Source organism: Columba livia, chromosome 7 (assembly GCF_036013475.1).
Source record: "Columba livia isolate bColLiv1 breed racing homer chromosome 7, bColLiv1.pat.W.v2, whole genome shotgun sequence".
NCBI lineage: Eukaryota > Metazoa > Chordata > Aves > Columbiformes > Columbidae > Columba > Columba livia.
In genome coordinates, this window is record NC_088608.1 from 38,587,418 (window position 1) to 38,601,754 (window position 14,337).

Here is a 14,337-nt window from a genome sequence, read left to right on the forward strand (position 1 = left end):
AAAAAAATAATTTGCAATATTTTAATCCACACAGCTTAATTCCTTTGCAATCGCCATTTCAATGTAGCAACAGATTTCCCTGCCACTATTGCTACAAAGGGCTTAAAGTTTCCCCATTGGTTTTGTACACTGGGAAAAAATGTAATTGAAGGGTTCCATCATTTTTTTGGAGGTTTTTGTTTATTTGTTTTTCCTTTCCATAAGTGTTACCTAATCATTGCAATTCATATGTTCATAAATGTTGGAATTTAGCTTCTTCCACTATAATAAACCCATGAAATGGCTCTGTAGTCCTGTTTTTCCATGTCACCACTTTACTGAAACCTCATGGAATAGTAAATAACCTCTAATATAGCAAGTGAAGAATGCTACTTAAAACCAACTTCAACTGTAAATTTACTAGCAGCTCTATAAAAAAAGTATCTTTACAGTGTTTAGGTGTTCACATACTTTACAGAGCAACAGTGGTGCATTGCAAATGATGGCTATTCTACCTCAAGACCCTTCCCAATGTGCTCCATCAGAACTCTGCTCAGGGAAGATGCTATTTCTTGATCTGACAGATTAATGCAGACTTCATTACTTTAGCAGCAGGGCTCAGCAAAAACCTCACTGCTGCTCTGGCATTAAGTGTTTTTATCATTATTATTTTACACATACAGTATAGTTCAATAAAGAAGCTTCACTTTGGCAAAACAGCCCCTCAGCTAGAGCCCCAGAATTCTGATATCAGATTCTCAACCAGCATACATTAATATAAAATACCTGACACTACACGAGCACCCCGCCACCAAGTTCTGGTTTTCCATTCTGTGTATGTTCAGTGGTTTCCCAGTTTTTTTTCCAAATGGAAAAGATGGGAATGAATTACAGAGGTCATCTAGGACACTGATTCCAAACCTGCTGTAAAATCCAAGGGCCAGATAAAAAAAAAAACTATGGAAAATGTTGTATTGTTTTGTTGGTTAGAAGGCATATGAAAAATATTTAGCATTTAGGAAAAGTAAGTTCTACTAAATTAAAATATTACCGTATGTACCAGCTTAATTTAAAATATTCATTAGAAAAATTATAATAATAATTTGTGACTTTGCCACATAGCTGCTAACTCACACAAAAATGTATTCGTATGAGGTTTTACTTTGCTTTTTGCAAATGCAATTATTTGCACATGACAAAGCTATTATCTCTTGTTTAGGATACCACCAGGGGCTCCGGACCATAGGTTTACTCATATAGGTCTAGTCCATCCTTCTGTCCTAAGGTAGCATGAATTATGACTGAAGCATTTCTGAGATATTTTCCACAGGAAACCAGAGCAAATGATCACAACACTGTCTTTGGCCACAAATTCTATAAAGAGTAGTGATCACCTTGATAGAGAGATTACAGCATATTATACACTTTTGGTGTACACAGTTATGAATTCTGATTACAAAATATGCAGGACAAAAACTGTGCCCTAGTAAACTCAGCTAGTGAGTGTTACAGACATCAGAAAAAGCCAGCATTTAATTCTTTCTGTATTTTCTGTGATTCAGTAATTTTGACCATACAGGTAAGAACCTGCATCCTGCAGCCTATTAGTTACTGAAAGATATTCCAACTCTGGTCTGACACTGCCCTGTTGAATGCAATTGTGCATTCTTGCCATAATCACACAAATCTTTGTAAGTGGCAGGAAAAGTCACTTACAAAGTCTCCAGTGCTAAAGTAGTTATCTGTGTTTTTTAAAAAAATCGTGAGAAAAACGTCAAATTCCATATGGTGTGAGCAGACTGTCAAAGGTCAACGTTAGCAGAACAATTTCAATGTTCTCTTTAAATAAATAGCATTTATTCATCAATACTTTTTTGAGCAGGAACCAGGATGTTGTCTGCAGTTTGATGTAGAGAGTTAAGAACATAAAATCTGTCAGTCGGCATTTAAGGAAACAAGCTCTGAAGGGATAAATAGTCTTTTATAAAGTAGTATTTAGGGCAAATGCATTTTAATGTAATTAAATGCTGCACCATTGGAAGTACAGAAAACCCTGCATTGTTTGAAATGCAGTTAAGCCTTTTAAATCAGACCATCACCTTTTCAAAAGTACATCAACAAAAATGACAGCCAGTAGAGAAAAAGAAAATCGTTAATACTAGAATATTGCTGAGATCAATTCATTAACTTCAGGACGTTCAAAACAATGAGCAGAGTGATATAGTTTGCTGAATGTATTAAGTTTCAAATATAAATTAAACTCTGCTATTCAAGATAATTAAAAGTGTTAGCTGCAAAAAAAAAAAAAGGCTCCGTTTTCCCTGCTGCTGACAAATCCAGGCTCAAATCCCCCAGCCCTGTGGGTCAGGTCCCACAGAACCACCATCACTTTCATGCAGATAAATGACACTTGCCCTCCCTTCGATGAATGAAATCTATACGAAGTGCACACAAGAATCTGAAGTGAAAATGAAAGAAGGCAAGCCGTGTTCTCCCTTTGTGCACGCATCTGGTTTACTGCACGTGTCAGTCTGCAGCTCTGGGATTTGGGCCACGCTCACCAAAGCTGTGCAGCAGTCTCTGGTTATTCACACAAAAATAGGACAGCACTTCAAAGAGTGCACCATGCAGGTTTAGTGCGTAATGAAGGCAAAATCCCTCCCAAAAATATACGCTGATTTTTAATTATATTTGAAAAGAAAACATTCCTCGTAAGGACAGCATAAACAATTCCTGAACTCAAATACAAAATGTAAACTAAAATGAAATGTATCCTGCATGATGTTCTCCTGCTTTGCTGTTCGCTTGTTCTGAAGGAGAATCGTTCTTCCAGTAACAAATTGAAAGCACAATAGTCATTTACCTCTTTTATCATGTCAGTGTCTTTCTTACCCTTAGAGACTCCTGCACTTCAAAAATAGGCCAGTGGATACGTTAAGCTGATGTGTCACTGGCATTAAGGCAAGAGGCAAACCCTTGCTCAGAATTTAATTCTATTTTACAAAAAGCACTTAAATGGGATTTACAGCTTTCAAAATTTGAATTTAAAAATAGAAAAAAAGTTACTAAGAGCATTGCTATTGATTTAACAACTGAAACTTGTGATATTACATATTGGGACTGGAGATTTTCAGCCAGGTAGTCAGAACGTATAGAAAGTCATAATATGGAAAACAATAAAGGCTATTATAAATCTTTTTGCATTCATACAATATTTTTCTTACATTAAAAATCAACATTTCCACTGCCAGCTCCTAAAGCATGAGAAAAGAGAGAAATCTACAGAGAACAGAATTTTTCTTTCATTTTCACAAAAGTTATAAAATTGTTTCACACTTTGTTGAATTACACAGATGTAAATAAGGAATGTTACTGTTTGCAGGAGTACTACTGACAATCTGTTCGAAATGGATTCAAACATCTAGAAGAACTCACTGTACTCTGCTTACATGAAATATTGCTTCTCAGCAGGGGTGTGGGTCACTGTTCTATAATCTAAATGTACCAAATGTTCTGGTGTGATTTGATTTCAGTGAAAGAGGTGCAAAGAGTGACAACTGCAATAATGACAAACACTTCTGTCATTGCAGGACTATCATGTTTAACTGGTTGAGATGTCATTTAGACTTGGCATATATCTTCAAATCTGCTGAAATTTATGCGTTAACTTGTTGCGTACAATGTCACTTTGATTACTCTTAGTGCAGTGCCCGAAAAGGGGGTACTTGTCACTGAAAGGTAAAAAGGAAAGAACATCTAGTGCCACATCAGGTTTTTAATGCTAAACCCCTGGAGATGCGGAGCTGGTCTGATGAGTTGATACAAACCAGTTAAGACAGAAGCTGATTCTGCTCCCATATTTCAGAGTGAATCAGGAATGATATCAAAGTGTTGTCATTATTTCTTGTCCTAATTTCTTAGTACTGTACGCAGCAGTTAAAAATGATCAGTCATTGCACTTTGGCTAATAACTGTTTGCTGCAATAAACCTGGGAGCAGGAAAACGTTCTTTATTTAAAGCAATAAGGCTTTTACACGCTCCTAAAGGAGTGTGCCATCTCATATTTTGCAAACTTCTCAGAGAGGAGCTCGGCAGCAAACTGACACATTTTCCAGATATTGATTGTCCCTTGGTCTAGTGCTCTATAGCCCATTTCCTGATTTCTAAAAGTGAGAGTTCTGATTCAGAATCAATATACTGCTTAAACTGCCATCTTATCAGACCCTTCTTCAAGTGAATTAATAGAATACAGATAAAATGCCTATTCTTTTACAAGTGTTTCATGCTTTCATATATGCATTTATACACTAGAAATATTGTCTATTGGAATATTTGTTACAATGAAGTTTGAGAAGAACATCATTTATCCTGTCCACAAAGCTGCGCAGAAAAGACTGACAAGTAGTTTTGCATCCTCTGTTTTTTAGAGAATAAGAACCTTCATAGCCAGAACATTGTACATGATGTATGCAGCATGTTCATTTTTTAATTACTGAAATTGTAAAACATTGAAAGGAAAACCAAAGCAGGAGAAATAAGTCCTATTTTTGCAACATTTTAACTAGAGAGTTCTTATGTGCTTACAAAGTAAAAACAGAATACAGCTACAGAACCTGTGTTTATATTTCAAATGGTTTTGACAGTGTTCTGAACTACAGGTACCGGAGTCGACTGTAAAGATAAACTACATGTGAGAATCAATCAGAACTGTATTTATACACACCCAAACTTCAAGGTTTTATTTGTTTGTTTGTTTCAAGCTTTCAGTCTGGGCTCAAGAGAACACCAAAAAGATCAGTATTCTCAGAAAAAGCAACAGGATGGAAAAGCACTTAGTAACCCAGTATGTCCTATCAAAAAGTGGGAAGACTTAGCTAAATAACTTTGATACAAGTTTACTGCTATATTTTCTGTATATATGTATTTACACACACATATACAGACAGAATCATCTCCTTGCATATTTCTTATTAAATGTTAGTCCATCATCATAATCAGCCCTTCTAAAGGTGCTACTTGTATTACAGACTATCTCAGGTAGGAAAACAAACAGAAGAAATTTAAATTAGTCATACCTATCTGAATTATGTTTTCATAAAACTTATCTTAACCACAAGTAAATGATTCAGTGAAGAGGAATGAAACACTACTAATCACCTAACGTGTTTATTTTCCCCCCAATACATGCAAATTATCACTTGGACACCACAAATGGAATTTGGTTGCTTCCAGAGGGGCCATTTTAGACAACCTCAAGTATGTCAGCTGGCTTCCCTTGGCTTGGGGCCCCCTTACATTTTGCACGACTTGAGTTAGCCCTGTGAGATGATCTTCAGGGGCCTGCAATATCTAAACTGGCACTAGACTTCTGTGTCAAGGCACACGAAAGCCTGTGGAACTCCCTTTTGCTCCGCTCTACGCTGTATGAAATAAATCAGAGTATTAGCATTGTACATTAATTTTACACTGCGGTGAAAATGACAAGGTAAGTAGGAAACCAGAAAACAAAAGTGGTCTTCTGCTGATTAATATTTTAATACAATAGCATCTTCATGGAAACAATAATTTATGCTCATTGGTTTGCACAAACATCCTTATACCATACTGGTAAAAAAAGACGACTTTCTGTCAGCAGTACTGATTTAACACTCGAGTTGGATATCTAAGGATTCTGCTATTGTTTATGTTCACTGTTGACTATTATCCCTCTTTCCCTGAGACAAAGCTGTCGAACTGCACAAATATTGTGTTAGCTCACTACAAAAAAGAGGAGGAGTGGAAAAGGATGGCAGATCAGAGGCAGGTAAGCACAGAGAGATAAAAACAGAACATTGTTTATGTGGTATACAAAATACTTATCAATACTGACAGCACAAGGAAGAAAATATATGTATACTGCTATATTATTATGTAATATAGCTAATAATATACTTACTGTAAGAGTCTATAGCGGCTAACAACACTAAGCTGGGGATGATCTGTTCGTGCCACTCTACTCAAAAGCTGGTCTCCAGCTTTCCTAAAGATCAGGTTGCTACAGGGAGCAGATGGATGCAAACAGCACGAAGTACAGAGTTACAGCCAGTAAACCACCACAGTGGTTGAGTTAGACCGATAACCTGAATTCTCACCAAGTTTTGCAGATGTAACAGTGTAGGAGAGTTTTGAGGATGGATCAAAGAACAGTGCATTCAACATATTTCTGTTGATACCCTTCTAAATGTACAAATGGTGAGAATAAAAATTAATCAATTAATTAAACACATATGTGTTTTCATGAGAATGAAATTAAAGCATGTTGGAGCCTGGCAACATGTGTCAAGCAAAGTCAGGAGTTAGTATCTCATTAACAATAAAACATGCCAGACAGGATGAAGAAAAATCACAACAGGTTCTGAAGAGGAAACTTCAGCGAACAATTTCTACAACATGTATCTGATGAAACAAAAAAGGGCAATTTAGAAGAAGGGGAGAAACCAATTGAAGCAAGGCTGGAGAAAAGCAGACTTACAGCAGTGAGAATAGATTTGAGGCCCTTATTCCTACGAAGTACTTTCCTTTGCAGAATGCTGACCTGGATGGACAAACAGACCAAATTTAACAATTGGTTTACCCCACCTCTCAACTCAAACTTGCAAGCTCCATGTACTGCAGCAGCATTCTCTCAGGCCATCCAAGGAATCCAAAATAGAAATCTTTGTACTAGTGTTTGCTCTCTGATTTACCTTCATACCAAAGAGTTCTGCATAAGCAAGTAATTGAGTGAGATGAAAAGAATTCTAAAGACAAGTACTGCAGAAGTGCTGGCAGCTCAGATTCCACCTTGAACAAAGAGTTCAGTCCTACAGCAAAACAGTGGAAGGAATTCAAGAAAGATAACAAAACTATGAAGAAGGAAAGTAACTTACATATGCTGCCATAAAACTTCGCTAACTATGACAGTTGTAGCACATAGTTATCTACAAATACATGGCAAATCTAAATAGAAATGGAATTATCAGAAGAGTAAAAAAGCTGTAACTAACAGAAATACCATTACAGAAAATAAAAGCCTTACAGCATCATTAAGCAGTGAGCTCTATTGGAATATAGAAAAACTTCCCAGGGAAAGTCTCATTCCCTAAAAAATTTGAAATGAGACTGAAAAGCTGGTTGGAGACAATATATAAAAATAAACTAGAGCCATAAAACTGCTGAAATAATAAAAATGTTATATGAATTACCCAAATATTAATATATGTAATTCACATGAAAGTATTACTGAGATATGTGAGCTGCTGCACACATTACACAAAGCACAGGTGTTTTGATATGAAACAAAAGTACACCTGTGTTCTTAACCACAAACCAAAACATTCTTATATCACAGGTTATCTTGAAACTTCATGCACTAATGATGATTCCACCAGGCATATTTGTAGGTGGAAATGTACTGTGGAAATTATACTGATTTGAAGAAAAAGTAGGTGATCTGTCATAACACATTTGCCTGTCCCATCTCCTATTGCCATATAAACAATATTAAAAATAAAAGAAAATACCATTTTAAAGTTATTTTGTATGCTCCTGTGAAACTGTTGGGCAGAATATTTGGAGCAGAAAAGGACATCAAATTGTCTAACTGCAGCTTTCCACACTCAGTTCTTTGATCACAGTTGTCGTCTTAAAAGTTTCCCGTGAAAAACATGCCACAGACAGTTTGATGTATGCGTTTTACTCCTGCATTTTTTATATGAAGTTACTGTTATTGAAGTATACACCAACTTCTGAAAGTAAAATAAAGAATATGAATAAAAAGCTCCAATCAATGAGCTCTTTTAGTGCAAACTAAATGAAGAATAGCGTTTGATCTCTTGGTTTCAAAAACTCTACAGTGCCTTCAGAATTAACTATGTGTCAAATATTGTTACCTTACCTCAGCTCATGAAAGAATCTCTCAAATACAGTTTCCATTTGACCCACATATCAGTTGCTCTTTTATGTTCTCACTCCCTGTACTACTGCATAAACAAAGCATCCCTGCATTACTGCTGTATCAATACCCTCTGATTAAAGAACTGCCTAACACCGGTGACTACCAAGAAACTGTACAATAAAACCAATGTTACTTTTAATATTCAATGTTATTTATGCATCTCTTTGTTAGGTGAGAAGTTTAAGAGTTACTTAATTTATCATTTAAAATCTCCTTTTTCCTTACTGATCTTTATATTCTCTCACATCCCACATTTCTTCATAAACCTCCTGGCAACGTCCCCCCAGCAAAGGTTTCCTGGAGCAGATTCTCGAGTGGAACAATGACAGCTTTACAGCAGCTGAGCATCTTTTTATCACACACGCATTACTGATCGAATGCAGTGTTGGTCTGCCTGCAGCGTCACTCTCTTTGCTCAGAAAAGCTGCTACTCTTCCTCCAAAATAAAAGTCATGCCAAAAGATTCTTAAAGCAATTATATTAATCAACAGAATGCAAAATTTTCCGCATTAATGGGTAGCCACCAGCTGCAGTCGCACAAATTATAAAATGCGTAGCCACCATGTTTAGATGCTCCAATGAATACTGTTCCTCTTTGCTGCCATCTACAGACACATTTCAAATCTTTAAAAAAAACCCCTGCTTTTCACTTCCAGTTATAACAATAGGATATCAACATGTCCTACAAAACAGCTCATCCCAAAATTTTTACCTCAACATATTAGAAGCTTCAGGCAAAGCTGAGCCCAAGCGACAGGTCTTCAAAAGGTATTAGGATGTTGCTGCACTGCACGCTGAGTGATGTTCGATCCCAGGTGTTCCACAGGCTGCGCAAAGTCCTTGGCTGGGAATTAGGGGCTCACGTTCCCTGTTCAATGCATGGGAAGCGTTAGGTCATACACAGATGCCCCTCAGAGGTCCGATGAGCTGCCAAAAGTGAAAAGGAGATTGTAAATCTCTAGTATGGGTATCTTAAGTACCTGTGCTAGAGTCCTCAGAATACCTAATGCTTAATGGTTGCAGCATTGACGCCTGCTTCAGACACCGCATTTCCAGTTTTGCAACTGTATGTTCTAACAGGCAGGCTACAAAGTCAGTTTTCCTCTCTCTTTCAAAATGAAAGTCAGCAAGTGGTACGTTTTTAAAAGACTGACACCTCAGACGTGGAGACAGAATAACTCAGCAAGGTTGCTGATCGGTATTAAGTGACTTGCACACCCAGTTAAGTATAGAATCATAGACTGTCCTGAGTTAGAAGGCACCCACAAGGATCATCAAGTTCAACTCCTGTCCCTGCACAGGACAACCCCATAGTTCACACCGTGTGTCTGAGGATGTTGTCCAGTCTCTTCTTGAATACTGTGGCAGGTCAAATCTCATTTGAAAACAGGGCAAAGCAATCAGCGTTTACACACCTCGGCTAAGGGAAAAGTACTTATGAAAACACTGTATTTGTTGAGACAACGTATTCTACTTCTCTGGTCCAAGGGTTCATGTAACTGAACCAGCGACTCCCAATATAACGAAAGACCCATCTTTTGTTTTAAACTTGTAGCAGTTAGTTGTGACTTTTTTTTCTCCTTTGCAAAACTAAACACAGACAGAAAGCAAATAACCTTGTGTCAAATAGGCACCAGGACTACAGAAGCAGGTCCCTTAGTGAGCGTGCCTGCAGCTGGAAGTGAACATGTCATTTGATACGCAGTAAATTGATCACAAATAACAATCAGCCCACAGGTCAGTGTGCTCCTGCAGAGCGTCCTCCCCAGGAAACCTTGAGCCAAGATATCCCACAAGCTGGTTTTAAACAACTTTGAACCTTAAAACACTTTGGTGTTCTGTTGTAAAACACGCTTCACTGAAAGAGCTATTGTAGGAAACAATTATTTTGCAAATATAATAGGCCCAGCCAGGACCTCTCAGCAAAGCATGTTTTAATAACGATTTTGCAAGACCGGGTGTTCTGCATAGAGGAATGCACATCTAATAGGGCAAAAAGCCCCTGCTTATATGCCCCCAAAATCCCGGCCGCAATTTCCTTCCCCTGTTCCCTATTGTTTGGGTACTTCAGGGTTTATAGAATACCCCAATGCATACAATACCCTTCCCCTTATCAATATGCATTCCTGGTACTCTGGCTACACTTCCCCCTAAATTAACTTGTAAATACAGGTGTCAGTATATATTCTGGGAAGAGACTGTTTTACATTAAGAATTCATAGTCTGATGTCTCTCAGTCCTTCCCTCTAAATTAACTTGTAAATACAGGTATCAGTACGTATACAGGTGTCTATATATTCCGGGAAGAGGCTGTGTTTTACATTAAGCATTCATAGTCTCATGTCTCTCCGTCCTTCCCGCCTGCTGGGGTCAGGCGCCAGGTCCTCAGTTATGTGAAAACAACAGTTCTTTGTTAAACGTTTCTTACAGCTATCTAATCATGAGGCGTAACTCCGCAGCCTCCGCGGGCATCCCCACCGCGGGACGGGGGGAAGCGGGAGAGGAGAAGCGGAATCTCCTGTGTGAATCCCATGACCCCGCTTACCGGCGGCTCATGCGCCACCTCGACATCGGAGGGTGCGGCCGGACCCCCGGGGCGCCGCCGCCTCAGGTGCCGATACCTCAGGTACCGCCGCCTCAGGTACGTTCGGCGCCTTCCCGCCCAAAGCGGGACCACAGCTCCCGGCATGCCCCGCGCCAGCACGGCCGAGGCCGTTGGCGCGCATGCGGGGGCGGGTCACGTGACAGTCGGGCTCGATCCTGAGGGTCCCTGCCAACCGAAATAATTCTGTGGTAACACCCAAGTGACACAAAAGAGGCTGAAAGAAAGGCAAAAAGAAGCAGCTCGGAGACAGAGTACTGCTGTGGAGGTGACAACTGCATCCAAGGTACAAAACATGATGATATTATAGTTTTGAGTATTGACAGACTTGGTTTTAGGCGCCTTCGTCTCTGTCGTAGTTAAACAAAGCATACTCAGCTGGAAAAATGATTTAATGATAGATTGTTGTCAGTAAGACATTAATAATTCTTTTGATAATAAGAATCTGTTCTTTTGTCAACTAAAAAAAAAGTACATAGCAAATCAAGAATAAAAATGTTTGAGATTTGTAATTCTCTCATTTTCATGACTTTAGTTCACCCTAGCTTTAGTTCATAGAGTTCTCAATGTCTTCTCTGTCTTTCCAGGAACTTACATTTCTCTGGTATTCCAGTCTTACACTTCTGTTACTGTTTTCCCTGAAGAAAACATCAATGGAATATGTCGCTCAGTCTCATTAATTGTGGTAGAGAATGTGTTGCTGTGTAGTGCTTGCACTCCTACATTCAGTGCTTCAGAACAGAGGGCATCAGACTGGGGATAGAAATCAGGTTCTAGGGGGAAAAGAGCCCAAGGAATTGCTTTCATCGCTCCTCTTAATACTTAGTGTCAAAAGGATTGCCTCACAACCCAAATGCACTCACTGTTGGCAAATAACATATTTTTTTTCCCCAAAAAAAACCCTCAAACCTAAGCGTAAGTGCAGTTTTAATCTCCTCATTCTTTGTCTAAACAGGTTTAGGCATTTAATTTTCTGAAGGAGAGTAAGTTGTCTTAAAGTGTTTTTTTCCAAAAAACAGCATAGCTGTTTTGAAACTCCTTTATTTAAAGGGAATATGAAATATTAGAAAACACATTCCAATCTTTAAACCATAGTGGCACAGAGTATATCCAAGACAAAAGTATTTGTACTGTAATTGTCTTTTATAGTCTTTTTTTTAAAATCTTGTATATTAAATATGAACAACTGAATTTCTTTCTTTTTAAAGGGAACAGTTAATGGAAAAAGTAAACATTGGTGAGTCCTTCCATTATATTGCAATTTTTCATTTGTGCCACAAAAAAAAAAAATGTATAGAAATTCATGTTTACTTCTTTTTCTACCTAGAAGCTGGAAAAAAACAGTCAAACAGCTGAAGAAATATAAAGAGGAGACAAAAAAGAAACGGGAGGAAACCAGCATAGAATCAGAACAGGTGAGACCAGTTACATAATTAACTGCAAGTAACAAGATAGTATTTCAGCATAGGCACCAGGTAACTCTTTAATCTCAGATATAGGTCGCTGGTGAAGCATGAGGTACAACCTTGACCTTTTAAACTAAGCAGCATTTATCACGCTTAAAAAAACCCACAGTTTTTATCTTTTCTGTGAATCTCTTAAATTTAGTGGGGTTTGTAAGAAGATCTTTTGTTCCCCACAGCTGATTGTTTTTATCAGGTTGAGGATATCTGCATTCAACAACCAAACCAAAGTGTTGTGGCCAAGAAAATTGCTCCCCGAGCTGCTCTTATGTCACTGTACATGACATCATGCAAAACCACATTTCCCTCCCACCCCAAGAAGTCATTTGTCCTTGCATCACCTCATCCTTCCACTACTCCACCACAATACCTAAATTATCATAGCTTGCATGGATTACTGTAGTAGTTTGGGATGACAATCTCAGGGGTTTGGTTAATACCCTATAAAACATCAACAAAAAGCAGAATTAAAAATTAAAAGATGCCCTGGTCTGAGGTCTTACATGCTGCTTATCAGTCCAAGTACTGTTTTGTGACTACAAAGAGACCTTAATAGCAGTTCTAATTATGCTGTCTTGCCTACATCACTCCTAGTGTGGAAGCAGCTCAATGGAGCCCCAGGGGCCTAATGGATAAAACACTGGGTGTAAGGCAGGGGTTGTGGGTTCAAGTCCCCGCTGTGGTGACTTGGCCCCTCCCAGCAGGCATGAGGCCCTGCATGGGGAATGCAGCGACTTGAGGAAGAGGGGAGGAGGGCAGCACCTCAAATAGCAACAGCCGGACCAAACCCCAAAAGCCAATGCAACGCAAGCAAAACCATATCGCAACATTGGGAGGGGTGGTAAGAGGTGACAGGGTCACCCTCCACCAAAAACAGCTCCTGCAAAGCAGAGGAGACTAAAAAAAGTGAACAGAAGGCTCAAAATGCAAAGCAAAAGAAACTTAAAAAAAAGAGTGTTCCTTTTCTAAGGGTAGTAGAGAGCTCAAAAATGCTGACTTGCAGGGAACAAGGTTAACGGCGGAAAAACAAACAAACAACCTGCTTTAAAGCAGTTTTTAGTGCTAGAGTTAGGTTGTGGTTGGACTCTATGACCCTGAGGGTCTCTCCCAACCAAAATAATTCTATGTTCTTACTCTGGTTTTGACAGCCTGCAGCTAGAAGTTGTGCAAAACCACCAGCCAAAGAACCCCAAAGAGAACAGCTCCAAAAAGGAGCTCAGGAAAGCGAGCACATTCGTTTCAAACAGGGAAGCAAAGAAAAGAGGTGGGGGAAGTATTTGGTAGCTCATTATCAGTCAGGATTTTAGTTTCCTAAATTTTCTTTTGTAGTTCCTTCCACAGGGGTGGAAAACAGACCCCTTTTCTGGTTTTGTTTGTTTTCTCCTCTTTTGCCAAAGGACACATTTAAGCAGTAAAGAATATTATAGGCACAAGATAGCTTCAAAGGACCGCTTCTGTCCTGAGAAAAGTTCTACTGCAGATATTCATGTTTTGTTGATGTTCATTAACCAAATACTCATCTGAAAGCTAACAGCATATTTTCTTCTCTGCATTCACATCTGTTTCAGTGGTTCGCCTTCCTGTCCTTCATACATTTCCAGATACCCGTTCAGAAGCCGCGCTTACCTTGTGTGTGTCGATTCATCGGCCTTCTCCAGAGTTGATAGTTCTTGTACAGCTGTGTAATCAGCTTTTTAGAGTTGTATTAAACTGCTAAAATTTTAATCTTGTCTTTAGTAATGATGAAGATTCCCGAGATGGTCATCAGCTTCATAAAACACTCCATCTTTTCCCAGGAGAAAAGGCAAGATCATCTTCCCACTCGTGCCTCCCTGGAGAGCAGGACAAGGAGCCAGCACCTCCAGCTCAGCCCCAGGAATCCCACGTGAGCTGGGCAGGAAATGAGCTCATGTGCTGGGGTGAGTCCCAGCCCAGGAGAGCATCCCCTGCGAGGAATCCAGAACTCACCTCGAGCTGACGTGCTCGGGTAGGGCTGTGTCACTGAGAAAGCCTTGCAAAGAAAAGGTGCTCACAGGGCACCCTTATCTAGGGGACATAGGAATGCTTGTTTAAATCATAAACTCTGATTTGAATTAACTCATACCTTGGCTTTTTGACTCAGGTGCTTTCCATTGTGAGGCTGATATTGACAAAACTGCTATTTATAGCAAAACAATTCTTTCTTTATCATAACTGTAAACTATATGCTGTTGATATGCTACATCTTTGCTTTCATAACTTTTGCCAGCTTCAGACGAAGGCCTGGCCAGTGTTATCAAAACCCATCTCAGACTGGTTTGCAGAGGGTTTGCGTGAA

At 39.0% G+C, this 14,337-nt stretch overlaps 1 protein-coding gene and 1 long non-coding RNA gene across 2 annotated transcripts in view; one reads left to right on the forward strand and one right to left on the reverse strand.

Moving 5' to 3' along the window:
• Positions 1-8,808, reverse strand: part of HECW2 (HECT, C2 and WW domain containing E3 ubiquitin protein ligase 2) — a 126,603-nt gene extending 117,795 nt beyond the window's left edge. Inside the window, exon 1 of the mRNA XM_021289785.2 lies at positions 8,668-8,808. The gene's annotated coding sequence lies outside the window, so the exon portion shown is untranslated. The remainder of the gene's footprint in view (positions 1-8,667) is intronic.
• Positions 8,809-10,667: 1,859 nt separating this feature from the next.
• Positions 10,668-14,121, forward strand: LOC110359863 (uncharacterized). Its single transcript, XR_002415332.2, has 3 exons — positions 10,668-10,843; positions 11,885-11,972; positions 13,817-14,121. It is a non-coding gene; the product is annotated as an uncharacterized LOC110359863 (long non-coding RNA).
• The last annotated feature ends 216 nt before the right edge of the window (positions 14,122-14,337 follow it).